Raw genomic sequence first — 15,269 nt, 5'->3', positions numbered from 1 at the left:
ATGTTTAACACCTTAGTGAGTTCGGTTTACAACCAATGCATATGAATGTGAATGTAGTGTAATTTTTAGGTTTAACCCATAAAATCCGAATGAAGTCAAAACCCTACCCGTTTTACTTGAATTGATTACTATGCGTGATTTTCATCTTGCATTTATAGTTAACTTTAGTTTAAAATTTATTGTTCAGTTTAATTAGAAATAACTCCCATAAATCCAAAGATTTCGGCTGCTCCAACTTGAAAACGGTAGAACACTTAGTGCTTAGCTAACAATCCTCGTGGGAACGATACTCACTCATCATTATATTACTTGTGCAATTAGTATACTTGCTACATATTGCATGTTGTAGGAAACACGCATCAGATTCTTTGCATGGAGTAGATCCTGTTGTTGTGGCACCAGAAGAAGGTGATAACAGATTTGACGAAGGTTTAGGTTCAGGAGATTCAGTAGTGTTTACACCGTCTTGTGTGGGAACCTGAGAAATAGATATGTCTTGAATTTCACATTCTTAAGAATATTCTGAAAAGTCTTCTACATCATCAAATACAACATTAATAGATTCTAAGACTTTTTTAGAACACATATTGTAGATCCTAAATGCACGACTATTGGATGAATATCCAATAAAAACTCCTTCATCACTCCTAGAATCAAACTTAGCTAAATTCTTTCTATCATTCAAAATGTAACAATTGCATCCAAACACATGAAATTAAGAGAGATCAGGTTTCTTACCTTTCCAAAGCTCATTGGAGTTTGAATAGTACCTTTTTTGAGGTAAACTTAGTTGGAAATATAATGGCTTCTGCACAAAGTCTTGTGGGATTGGCATTAAGCATTACCCTAGCCATCTTTGAAGCACTCTGTTTTTCCTTTTCACAACACCATTTTGTTAAGGTGTTTTTTGTGCTGAAAATTCATGGAATATGCCTTGCAATTCACAAAAATTAGCAAAATTAGCATTCTCAAATTCCTTTCCATGGTCACTCCTTATCCCCACTATCTTTGTAGCTTTTGAACTCTTCTCAACAAGCAACCTTTTAGCCAATTTCTGAAATGCATTGAAAGAATCAGATTTCTCACACAAAAAATCAACCCAAGCATACCTTCAAAAATGATCAATACAAACAAACACATACCTCTTACCTCCCAAACTCTCAATTTGCATAGGACCCATTAGATCCATATGGAGCAAATCTAAAACACATGAGGTATTGAAATTAGATAAAGCTTTATGAGATATCCTGGTTTTTTTACCTTGTTGACGTGGACCACACACATTACCTTTTAAAAGTTCAAGTTTTGATAATTCTTTAACTACTTCCTTCTTTAAGAGTTTCACCAAGCCTTTAAAGCTCATGTGACTAAGTTTCTCATGCCACAAGTTTGTTGAATCTGTTTTAGAACTGAAACAAGACACACAGTTAAAAAGCAAGTAACAATTGTGATTTGACCTTTTTCCCTCAAGTAGAGAAACACCTTTACCATTCAAGATTTGACACTTGTTCTTTGAGAATTGAACCATGAAATCTTTGTCACAAATTTGACTAATACTAATCAAATTAACTTTTAAACCATCAACAAGTAAGACATCTTTTAAAATAGGAAAATCAGGTAGCACAATTGACCTTTTGCCAAGAATTTTACCTTTCTTTCCATCACCATAAGTGACATGCCCACTATCAATTGATTCAAGTTCAGTCAAGAGAAATTTATTACCTGTCATATGCCTTGAAAAACCACTGTCTAGATACCAAAGATCATTTTAAAATGCAAGCAAAAAAGTATGAGACACAAAACAGTTCACATCAACCTTCAGTTTTCAAACTCTTTTGGAAGAAAAACCATTGTTAGCATTATGATTTACATTAGCAACAAAACTATGGTTTTAAAAAATTTTCTTCAAATAAGCAATTAACCTGAAGCATTTGGGTATGATATGACCTTTCCTGTTACAAAAATGACAAATAGGAATGAATTTTGATACCTTCATAACCTGTCTCTCAATAGTACCTTTAGTAGAAGTTTAAGTGGCCTTAAAAAACGTGCTAGCACCAGCTTTCGATGTGCTAGCACTAGGACAAAAGCCTAAACCATATCGATCTTCAAATGATTTTCCCTTATCAAGCACTTTGTCAAGCTTAAGAGAACCTGCATTCAACTCATCAGTGATGGCCTTAGCCTCAGTTAGTTCAATAGTAAGAACAACAATCTTTTCTGACAAGGCCTTTTTTTGGTTCAACAAGGTATCATTCTCAATGCCAAGAGATTGCAACTGTTTCATAGCCTTTAGCCATTGGTCATACATTTTATCATATGCCTCCTGTTGCTCAGCATAGATATCAACAGTGTCATCCGAAACCTCGCTCTTACCATCTTTTTGGTTTACGGTGAAGGCTAAAACATTCTCATCATCATCACTCTCACTCAAAGTGGTAGCCATGGCTTTACCTTTCTTCTTTTTTAGTGTTTTAGCACACTCAGATTGTATGTGCCCGAAGCCTTCACATTCAAAATACTTGATACCCTTATTTTTTATTTCTCTATCTTTCAAAAAAAAAAAAAAATTGAAAAGGTATCAAGGGTTTGCTAGTCATAAAATTTTTTTATAAAAGATTTTCTACCATTTCCACTCTCAAAAGGCTTTTTCATGTTTTTCTTCAAAAACTTTGCAAAATTCTTTGTAAGTAAAGCACAATTTTCATCATCTAATGAACTTAAACCAAAATGCAACAACAAATTAGATTTCGTCCAAACACAAGACTAATCAGGTGCATACAAAAACAAGCAAAATGGGTAAGGATCAACTGATGCAACTTATCAGAACAAGCTCTGATACCACTTGTTGGGGAGAGAGTTGAAGATTTAACTTAACTCACTTTAGTGTGTGGTTACCCATTTTAAAGTGCAGCGGAAGTTTTTACCAAGTTGATTAATGATTATCAAGTTAAGCATGAATCAACATCCATAAACAATAAATGTAAAGCACACCAACATATACATGGTTCGACTAAATCCATTTTAGCGTTCATCCATGGGACCTTATCTAGATCGAAGCAAATCCACTAATCAACAAACATTACAAGATATAGTTCAAAGTTGATTTTAGCTACAGAAAAGAGAACTCCCTATTTTAGTTACACTAAACACCACCCTTTGAATCTCTAATGTCTTGTTGCACCACAGATCTCTTCACACTAGGTTCACTTCTGGAATATGTTTGAGCTCCACCCAAGCTTCAATCACTGAAGACATACTCTAGCATCAAGAAAGGAACCACATTCTAGTTGCCATAAAACAATGAAGATAAACAAGAAAGTTTCTACCACAAACCCATTTAAAAGAACCTAACCAAGAACAACTCTCTAAAAACTTTAGAGCACCAACAAAATAGATATTCAGGTTCAAAAAGAAAAACAAGCAAGGAAGAATGGAGTGCACAATTAACTATGACTTTCATACGATGTTAGCACAGCAGAAATGTTTGCGCACATAAGAAGTAAAATGTGAAATGAAATGCAACATGCATATGTCTGACATAAGTGTGCAAGCACACATCCATTATGAACACACATGAAATGAAAATGCAAAAGGCATAAGCCTGATATAGCTGAAAACATGGAGGACAAAAAGAATTCCAACTTTTTGTTGGACCACAAAAATATCTTCTCTTTCTTGCAGGACCACAGACAGAGTCTTATAATCTTTTAAGACCACATAAGGAAATTGCGACACATGTAAAGTTATCTCTGTTAGAGTCATGAAAGTGACTCTATTTTGGTGATAAAAAGACCTTATATGTGATTAAAAGGAAATCATATTGAGACAATTAAAGAATTATGAATTTATTCGCGAAAAATTGCATCCTAATATTTTCTTATGATTAGCATATTTGGAATGAATTTGGAAATGGTATGAGTTGATATTAGGTTGTGGTTTATGGATTAGAGGTGATTTTGTTTCATTTATGCTATTCAGGGTTCAAAATCTCATGTTTTCAAGGGGTTGATTTTGTCAATTTTCAATCATACAGGGTCCAAATGGAAATTTGTCACATTTTGTATAAAAATGCAGTGCAAGGTCACAGATTTGTGGCTGCCGCCCACCAAAACCCTTCGCCCTCTCTGATCAAGCTTCGAAAAGCATCTCCGATGACTCTCCAGCTTCCCCTTACACCGATTTCCACTATCCATCACCCATCGCTGCTACACGACACTTCATCTCCCCTCACCAGAGACGTTTCAACTTCTGGTGGCTTTTTTGCCATTTTTTGATGGCATCGTACTTCCATAGTGGCTGATCTACCTTCGTCACACTCAGATCTATCCATTCTAAGCTTTAGTTGCCGCCAAAAACGCCGCAATCCACCATCGATGCCATCGCGCCTCTTCACCTTCCAGCCACGATTTTGCTCACTTTCTAACAACCTTTCATCTCCCCAAGACTTGATTCAAACTCCCCATCACCTGAGCTTTCCATTAGTACCTTCAAATCCTATTTCCGCCACCATTTGCCAAAAAACCCGTCAAAAAACTAATGTATTCCAGCTAGTTCGACTGTTCATATTCCGGGCTATCCGTTGGTCATTTTCCCTCCTTCTTTGCATCATCTCTCTGTTGGTTACTTCCTTTTCACCATGACCATCTTTGTTTCCACCGCTCTAGCCTCCGTCGACACCACCATGAGCGGCTGAGCTCCTGGTTGTCTGTTATGGTGTAGGTGAGATCAAGGTTGACCCCACTGCTCTCCTCATCAGCTCTCGACTAGTTGGATGAGCCCGATTGTAAGACATTTGGTAGTATTGTCTTTTGAACTATATTTGTTTTTGTTTCGTGTTTGATTTCGATACTTTAATGTAGTTTAAGCATAATTTGTGATGAATATAGTGTCCATTGCGATTAAATGCTTTCATAGAACTTATTGAATGATAAACGTTGGCTTGAGATAATTAAATGATGAATATTGCTTTTCATTACTTCGCATCAGTTGTAATTGAGTTGTGTTCAAATTTAATGTCATTTCTACTGTTGTTGCGTTTATTGTGAAGTTAGTTGATTGGATGATACGTGTTGACAAATTGTATTTGTTAATCGCGTACCAACTAGTGGTATTGTCTTGTAGTGTTTGTCGGCATTCAATGATAGTCTGTAACCAATTGAACTTTAGTGATCGTGTAACAACTGCTGTAAACTAGTACAATGCATGCATAATAACAATAGAAAATGGGCTCAAAACTTTCTTTTTATTATAAGTCATACGTCTTTTATACACAAAGAACGTCATTTACAAAAATGCCATTTTAAAAGACAAAACAGGGAAAAACCTGTACTATTGCTCCTCGCTTGCCGACGCCCCTCCGACTGTATCATCACCTAGTCCTGCATCCACAAAGGAAAATAACGGGGTGAGCACAAAATAATGCCCAGTAAGTAAAACCCTCTATCTGTCTATCCCCGTATGTATTCTCTTAATTCTTTCCTCAACTTTCTGTTGTTTCCTACTAAAAGTCATGGCCTCATCTTACCAGAGGTACGCCGGATGGCATTCACACAGCACCATCTCACTCTTCATGACTATCGAGTGGAATTCACACAGCACCAACCCGTTTTTTAGTGACTACCGAGTAGGGATCACAAAGCACCTCCCGTTTTTCGTAACTATCGTGTGGAGACCACATAGCACCAACCCGTTCCTCATTACCCTTCGGTAACGATCACCAAGCATTAACCCGTTCCTAATCCTGTCGGGTGATGATCACAAAGCATCAACCCACTTCTATATATGTCGGGTGATGATCACAAAGCATCCACCCTTTTCTCATAACTAACCGGATGATCACAAAGCATCCACCCGTTTCTACTAACTATCGGTGATGATCACAAAGCATCCACCCATTTCTAATGGCTTTTCGGGTGGTGATCACAAATCATCAACCCGATTCTCATAACTGTCGGATGATGATTACAAAGCATCCACCCTTTTCTAATACTCTTCTCATTCACTCTATTCTAGCACTTCTCATTCTCTCTACCCTTAGAGTAGTTGCATCCACAAAGTTCTCTACTCATAGAGCAGTGCATACACAAAGTTTCCTCTCTTTCTTAGGTCACTTCTCAATGCACAATTAATGCCTATGGATGGTTCATCTCCACTAATGCACTTATGAAATGCCAACATGCAATGTGCAAGAATTAAGGTTCACTACTCATACTCAACCTCTATTAGGCGTTTCATCAAACAACTCAAGTGCATAATAAAACTCTACTATACAATAATTCTACATCTTTCTCTAACCATCCAAAATGGGGAGAAACCCCCTCACATAACCACATACCCTGCCAAAGAAAGACACTTCCAAAGGGATTCCTCAATACCCTTCAATTCCTCTCAAACTACCTTTCCAACCCACATCTCACTTCTTATATTTGCAATGTATACACAACCCAAAGCACTAGAAATCTCTATTTAAGCCTCAATACCATGGCATATAACATGTATATACATACATACATACATAAGTGCTATCAAAACCCTAATCAAGAAAATTCTCAAATCTCAACTTGGTTGGGGTTTACTTACCTTGTTATGGAGAGATTTCACTAACTCTTCCTTTCACTTGTTTGCTTGACCTTTCTCTACTCTTAGACAAAAGAACAAAACCCTCAATATTCATATATAACAAAAACTCACAAAGCTTCACAACCAAAGCAAGAATCCTTACCTTAGGATGCCTTAGGTTGATTTTCTACCCCAAATCACTCCAAAAGCCCTTTAAAACTCCTTGATCAAAAGAAAGAATTTGAGAGGAAGCAAGTGAGGAGAGTGGTGATGGAGGAAAAATGAAGGGTTTGCAATGACTTAATTCCTTTTAATGAATTTTACACAAGCATTCCCATTTTGCCCTTACTTTTCTTTGGGAATTCTATCTATATCCTTGATTCATTACAAACACACCCCCATAGCAACATATTCTCCATGAAAATTCCTTACATTTTACTCTCCACTTTTCCTGCTAATTGGGGTAGAATGGTCAAATTGCCCTTAGGGAAGAAAATCTAAAACTTAACAAACATTTTGGTCGGCCTGTCGCCGCGGCGAAACGGTCTAAGCTTCCTGTGGCTTTAACACCTCTTCGCCGCGGCGAAGATTCTTCTTCGCCCCGGCGAAGCTTGGAACACTGAACTTCTTCTATTTTCGACCAATTTCAGGGCAAGTATTCAACACAACACTCAATCAAAGGTCAACCAACAAATATTACCAAGAAACCAATTCAAATAAGCAAAAGAAAAACAATAACTACGTACCTCAAGTGGGGCGTTACAATTCTTTCCCCCTTAAAAGAATTTCGTCCCCGAAATTCATACAAATAACTCTGGAAAGCGATTCTGCATGTCCCGTTCTACTTCCCAAGTGCTTCTTCCACTTTGTGATTCCTCCAAAGGATCTTCACTAAGGACACTCTTGTTCCGAAGCTCTTTAACCCTTCGATCTAAAATCTAAACTGGACGTTCTTCATATACTAGATTCTCTGTTACTTCAAATCTTCTACACTCGATGTGAGGTGACCTTACATATTTCTGTAGCATCGAGACATGGAAGACATTGCACCCTGTCCATGCTAGTGGTAGTGCCAATCTGTAGGCCACCTTTCCCCTCGTTGCAACCTCAAATGGACCTACATATCTTGGTGCTAACTTCCCTTTGCTTCCGAAGCGCATTACTCGTTTGTAAGGGGAAACTTTCAAAAACACTTTGTCGCCCCACTTGCTTCCGAAGCGCATTACCAGTCTTGGGCTTGTTTCATTCTATTTCTGATTAACTTCACATCTTCCACCAGTTTCTAAGTCATCTCTGCCCCAGAGCGGTACTCAACTCATCTTTTTTCGCCTACTTCATCGCAATGGAGCGGAGACCTACACTGTCTACCATATAGAGCCTCGTAAGGCGTCACTAATTGTAGACTATACTATTGTTGTAGGCATTCCACTAAGGGTAACATCTCATGCCGATACTCTATATCCATGCAACAGGCTCTCAACATATCCTCGAGCACCTGATTCGTTCTCTCGGTTTGGCCATCTGTCTGAGGATGATAGGCAGTACTGAAAGCTAAACGGGTACCCAAACTCCTCTGTACCTCGTTCAGAAGGCTGAAACAAATTGGAATCTCTATCTAACACTATAGTCTTGGGCACACCATGCAATCTGACTATCTCCTTGAGGTAAATCTGAGCCAACTGATTACATTGGTGCTCTCCTTTACAGGAAGGAAATGGGCTGATTTGGTTAATCATCCACATCACCCATATAGCATTACACCCTTTCTGTACTCTGGAGAGACCCGTGATAAAATCCATTGAAATGCTCTCCCATTTCCACTCTGGAATACTCAATGTTGAAGTAACCCTGCCGGCTGTGGTGTTCCGCTTTCACTTGCTGGCAAAGTTAGACATCTGCCACAAACCTGCAATGTCTTTCTTCATACCTGACCACCAATAGCCTTCTTTACATCTTGATACATCTTGGTTGCTCCCGATGACGGTGTACGGTGTGTCTGAGCCTCCATAAGAATTTTCTGTTTCAACCCTCATTCGGAGGAATGCACACCCGATGCTTAAATAAGGGACACCATCTCTCACAAAGAACTCGGATGTCTTGCCCTCAAGCACTTGCTAACTGTTTTCTGACACCACTTTCGGCCACTTGCTTTTCTCTGATTTCCTTCATAAAGAAAACTATACCTCTGACTGGCAAATCTTCTCGGAACCACTTCAATCTTTCCTTAACAATTCTTCTATTAACTCTTTCTGCTTGGTAAGCCAATAAAATAGGCTTTTCTCTGCCTCATATTTAACTCCTTTTGAGTGAAAAAGTACTTTAAACTCTTATGTCGGTGTAGATATTACTCTTCACACCATAAAGGTAATGCCTCCAAATCTTTAAGGCAAAGACCATGCGGCTAATTCAAGTCATGCTTAGGGTATCTGGTCTCGTACTCTTTCATTAACTAGAAGCATAAGCTATACCCTACCTAACTATGCACCGCACGATGCCAAGTCCCTGTGAGAGGCGTCTATATAAATGTCATAATCTACACCCTCCTGTGGTAACACTAATACAGGAGCTGATGTTAACCTCTTCTTCACATCTTGGAAGCTTTCTTCACATCTGCTGACCAGACAAAAGGAGTTTTCTGTTTCATAGGGCTGTCATGGTTTAGCCAACTGGGCGAATCCCGCTACAAATCACCGTATAACTTGCTAAACCTAAGAAACTCCTGATTTCTTTCACTGTTCTTGGCTTCTGCCATTCAAGGATTGCCTGCACTTTACTCAGATCTACCGAAATCCCGTCCTTCGACACGGTTGACCCAGGAATATCACTTGATTAAGCTACACACTTAGAAAATTTAGCACACAACTTCTTTTCTCTCAGTCGCTGTAATACTAATCTCAAGTGTTTCTCATGTTCTTCTCTTGATTTTGAGTAAATCAGAATGTCGTCAATGAAGACAACAATAAACTGATCCAATACTCATGGAATACCCTGTTCATCAGTCCATAAAAACTGCTGGGGCATTAGTCAAGCCAAAGGCATCACTACAAATTCATATGCCCATATCTTGTACAAAGGCAATCTTAGCTACATCTTGCTCACCACTCTTACCTGATGATACCCATCCCTCAAATCAATTTTGGAGAACACTGCCGCTCCTTTCAACTGATCAAAAAGGTCATCTATCCGGGGTAACGGGTACTTATTCTTCACTGTAATTTTATCATGCCCCTATAATTGATACACATCCTTAGTGATCCATCCTTCTTTTTCACAAACAGGTTGGAGCTCCCCAAGGAGAATGACTTGGTCGGATAAAGCCTTTATCTAAAGGCTCTTGGAGTTGCTTCTTTAATTCTTGAAGCTCTTTGGGGCCATTCGATAAGGGGCTTTAGATATTGGTGCTGTTCCAGGTGCTAGTTTGATACTAAATTCTACCTCCCTTTCTGGAGGCAAACCCAGTACTCTTCCGGAAACACATCTAGAAAGTCTCGAACTATAGGCACCCTCTGAATCTCTAGCTGTGGAACATCACCACTCTGCACTACATGGGCAATATATCCCGAACACCCCTTTCTCAACATCTTCCTAGCTTCACACTACTAATCAGCATGCTCAACTGATGGCCCTCTCCAAACTAAACTTATCTCCACTATCGAGATTAATCTCGCCTTCTTTTTCCAACAGTCAATCTCTACTCCATATTTCCCTAGGAAATCCATGCCCATATCACATCAAAGTCGGGCATATCAAAAACTATTAAGTCAACTGTTAACTCTCTACCCTGGATCACCAAGGACCTCTCTTAACAAAATCTCTTGAGTCAGAACACTAACCCCATTGGTAACTCTATCTTAATGGGTTGAGTCACTCTAATAGGTTTCAACCTAATCTCTCAATCATCCCATAAGAATAAATAAATAGTAGCACCTGATCAATTAAAGCATATAAGGGACTGAATGAAATAATAACTACCAGTAACGGTGGATAGACTGCCTCTGCTTCCCCCTATGCCACAGTAAACACTCTGGCATTCACAGTACCTCCTGAACTCTGAGTGGTTGGTGGAGAAGGAGCTTTACAATCTCTCTCATGTGCCCTGGCTGTCGGCACCTATAACACACTTTCTGGTCCCTCAGACATCTTCTGGGTGATTCCTCCACATTTAGGGCAAAGAGGAAACCCTTCCGTCTGGGGTCGCTTATTCTTCCACTTTTTTCTATTCTGTCTATACTGAACTTCTTCTCTTATTCTTCATGTCTTTACCTTTTACACCCTCATGTTTCCTCTGGGGGGCGGAGGGTGGCTCATTTGGTCCTCCTGTCGAGGATTCTACGGGAAAGATTTTATTCTCAAAATCTCCGCCTTCATTGCCCGCCTCAAAGCCTCACTATAATTTCGAGGGGGTTGAACTTGTCATTTATCCCGGGCTATCTCCGACTTCAATCCGTGCACAAACTTATCCCTTCTCAAGGCCGGAGTACTAACTATTCCAGGTGCAAACCTTGCAAAAGTTTTGAATTTCACCGAGTACTCTTTCACGGCACTAGTCCCTTGCTGTAAACGGATAAATTCTTGGACCTTCTCATGAACTGGGTCCTCTGTTCTATCTCGGCCTCAACCTCTTGCCTGAACTCCTCCCAAGTCATTACTGTCATCATGAGTTTCTTCCATTAATTCCCCCCAAATTCGGCATCACCCAAAACAAGAAACTCGTATACCGGATCTTCTCCCGTCTGACTGGGAAATAAACCCGTGGCTCGTTCTACGGACCCAAGCCACTCTTCTGCTATTACTGGATCTGTATACCCTTAAACTCTGGGTTGATGCTGACTGGAAAGACTGTAAATCATTTCAACTCTACTCTGTACTGGGAGAGGTACCGGTACAACTGGCGGTACCATACGGGGTTTCAACCTCCCTTGGGTTTCTGCCATAACTTGTTGTATAATTCCCTGAATTCTAGATTCATCCAAGGGAGGGGGCGTACTCTGTGGGTTAGAAGGTTCTCCTTCATTCACCACATCTTTACCACGATTCCGGTAACCACGCCCATCTACAAAATAATCACACCAATGAACTCGGAAACATATACTGTAAGGAAAGAATTAACTCACACAGTCGGTTATAGGACGTCATGGCGATGAGATAGTACACTGTTTAATCCCAAAATCTTTGCTCTGCAAAAAATAATAACTGCTGAAACTTACAATGCATGCATAATAACAATAGAAAATGGGCTCAAAACTTTCTTTTTATTATAAGTCTACGTCTTTTATACACAAAGAACTCATTTACAAAAGCCATTAAAAGACAAAACAGGGAAAACAGTGTAGCTATTGCTTCTCGCTTCCGCACGCCCTCCGACTGTATCATCACCTAGATCCTGCATCCACAAAGGAAAATAACGGGGTGAGCACAAAATAATGCCCAGTAAGTAAAACCCTCTATCTGTCTATCCCCGTATGTATTACTCTTAATTCTTTCCTCACACTTCTGTTGTTTCCTACTAAGTCATGGCCTCATCTTACCAAGGTACGGCCGGATGGCTTTCACATAGCACCATCTCAATCTTCATGACTATCGAGTGGAATTCACACAGCACCAACCCGTTTTTAGTGACTACCGTGGGGATCACAAAGCACATACCCGGTTTTCGTAACTATCGGGTGGAGACCACATAGCACCAACCCGTTCCTCATTACTTTCGGGTAACGATCACCAAGCATTAACCCGTTCCTAATCACTATCGGGTGATGACCACAAGCATCAACCACTTCTAAAAATGTCGTGTGATGATCACAAGCATCCACCCTTTCTCATAACAACCGAGTGATGTCACAAAGCATCTACCTGTTTCTACTAACTACGGGTGATGATCACAAAGCATCCACCCATTTCTAATGGCTATTGGGTGGTGATCACAACATCAACCCGATTCTCATAACTGTCGATGATGATCACAAAGCATCCACCCTTTTCTAATACTCTTCTCATTCACTCTATTCTACACTTCTCATTCTCTCTACTCTACTAGAGTAGTTGCATCCACAAGTTCTCTACTCATAGCAAGTGCATACACAAAGTTTCCTACTCTTTCTTAGGTCACTTCTCAATGCACAATTAATGCCTATAGAGGGTTATCCCACTAATGCACTTATGAAATGCCAACATGCAATGTTGCAAGAATTAAGTTTCACTACTCATACTCAAACTCTATGGCGTTTCATCAAACAACTCAAGTGCATATAAAACTCTACTATAACAATAATTCTACATCTTTCCTAACCATCCAAAAGGGGAGAAACCCCCTCACATAACCACATAACTGCCAAAGAAAAACACTTCCAAAAGGATTCCTCAATACCCTTCAATTCCATCTCAAACTACCTTTCCAACCCACATCTCACTTCTTATATTTGCAATGTAACACACCACAAAGCACTAGAAATCTCTATTTAAGCCTCAATAACAGGCATATAACATGTATATAACATACATACATACTAGTGCTATCAAAACCTAATCAAGAAAATCTCAAATCTCAACTTGGGTTGGGGTTTACTTACCTGTTATGGGAAGATTCTCAACTCTTCCTTTCACTTGGTTGCTTGACCTTTTCTCTACTCTTAGACAAAAGAACAAAAACCCTCATATTCAATATAACAAAAACTCACAAAGCTTCACAACCAAGCAAGAATCCTTACCTTAGGATGCCTTAGGTTGATTTTCTACCCCAAATCACTCCAAAAGCCCTTTAAAACTCCTTGATCAAAAGAGAAGTTGGAGAGGAAGCAGAGAGGAGAGTGGCGATGGAGAAGAAAAATGAAGGGTTTGCAATGACTTAATTTCTTTTAATATTTATATACACAAGCATTCCCATTTTGCCCTTACTCTTCTTTGTGAATTCTATCTATATCCTTTGATTCATTACAAACACACCCCCATAGCAACATATTCTCCATGAAAATTCCTTACATTTTACTCTCCACTTTTCCTGCTAATTAGGTAGAATGGTCAATTTGCCCTTAGGGAAGAAATATCTAAAACTTAACAAAAATTTTGGTCGGCCTGTCGCCGCGCGAGGAAGCTTCTGTCGCCGTGGCAACTGTCCAGCAGCTTCTTGTGCTTCAACACCTCTTCGCCGCGGCGAAGATCTTCTTCTTCTTCGCCCCGGCGAAGCTTGGAACACTGAACTTCTTCTATTTTCAACCAATTTCAGGGCAAGTATTCAACACAACACTCAATCAAAGGTCAACCAAACAATATTACCAAGAAACCAATTCAAATAAGAGCAAAAGAAGAAACAATAACTACGTACCTCAAGTGGGGCGTTATAGATCGGGTGAGATAGGATAGAATATACCTAAAGTGTCGGAAAGTCATTTCATTGATTTACCTTGCCTTGTAGCTTTAGGGGATCTTAGAGGGTGGAGGAGAATTGTGTGAGTTGGTCTCGTGTCGAACCAAAACCGTAGCGGCAACATTTTATTATAAAGTCTTCATTAGTTTTAATTTCAAGCTTTTGTTATTTGCATTTAGTTTGTTTAGTTTAATCAATCAATTTGCCAATCTCCCTTTCGTTAACTCAAATATTCATTAGGTCTTCAGTCTTGCTCTCTGTGGATTCGACCCTGCTTACCGCTAACTATGGTATTAAGGTTTAATTTTGTGGCTTTGACGACTGGTTTGACAAAATTTTGGCGTCGTTGCCGGGGAGCAACGTGCTTTTGACTTTGTGTGTGTTTGGGTTTGTGAATACTTTATGTCTAATTTTTCTATATTCTTTAATTTTCATTAGGACGGTTTCATTCGTGTTTGCTTTTATTTTGCAGGAAGGTTGCAATTGGAAAAATGCTGCAGCGTGTCATGTGCATCAAAGTTTAAGCGTGACCCGATTGTGATATTTTCTAATCTTGTTAGCTTTAGTTCTTTTTAGTTCTTGTTAATCGTTTGTGTGATGTTTGCATGTTTTCATGTTTATTTAGTTTGCATGTTTGTATTAGTTTTGCATATTTTGTTTTTATTCATAGGATTTAGTTTTTGATTTAGTAATAATTTCTTTTTGTTTGATTGTTAGTTTTAGTTAGTTGATTGCGTGGATTTTTTTTTTTTTTTTTTTTAGGGTGATATCATATTTAGTTTTATTTTTCTTTATGTGTGCTTTTTAAATTTGCTTTTTAGGATTTGTTTTTAGTTCTTTTTCTTTTTCTTTTTCTTTGAATTTTGTGTTGTGGTTGTTGGTGAAACTTTGGTGCACTTGTTTGATGAATGTTTGGTAGATAGTCATATCACCCAATTTTAGTACCCCTGGATCTAAAAATAGCAAGCACGTAGGATAGATGATAACCTTTACTCTGTGCACAACCATCTAGCTTTTACGATTCCTATCATAGGGCAGCCGCTTAGGAATGATGGCATTTATGAGGTATCTTCCTTGGACAATATCGACTTCAAGTTGGAGTCTTTAGCCTATCAATTTGACATGTTCATATCCATGCAAGGGCAAGCTTCTAGGCAACCATCACCTGTTTGGACAAGTCAGGATGTTTATACTATGCCTTCAGACCCTTTAGCTATTGAGTACACATTTGATGTACCAACTCCCAACACTTTTGAGGAGTAAGTGCAAGCTGCACAAGGTTTACAAAGACAAAATGATCCGTACTCGAACACATTTGATGGTGAGTGGCATAACCATCATAATTTTG

The sequence above is a fragment of the Pistacia vera genome, unplaced genomic scaffold, assembly GCF_008641045.1.
Source record: "Pistacia vera cultivar Batoury unplaced genomic scaffold, PisVer_v2 Contig244, whole genome shotgun sequence".
Taxonomy (NCBI): Eukaryota; Viridiplantae; Streptophyta; class Magnoliopsida; order Sapindales; family Anacardiaceae; genus Pistacia; species Pistacia vera.
The sequence above is the reverse complement of the archived record's forward strand: the minus strand, read 5'-3'. Positions refer to the sequence as shown.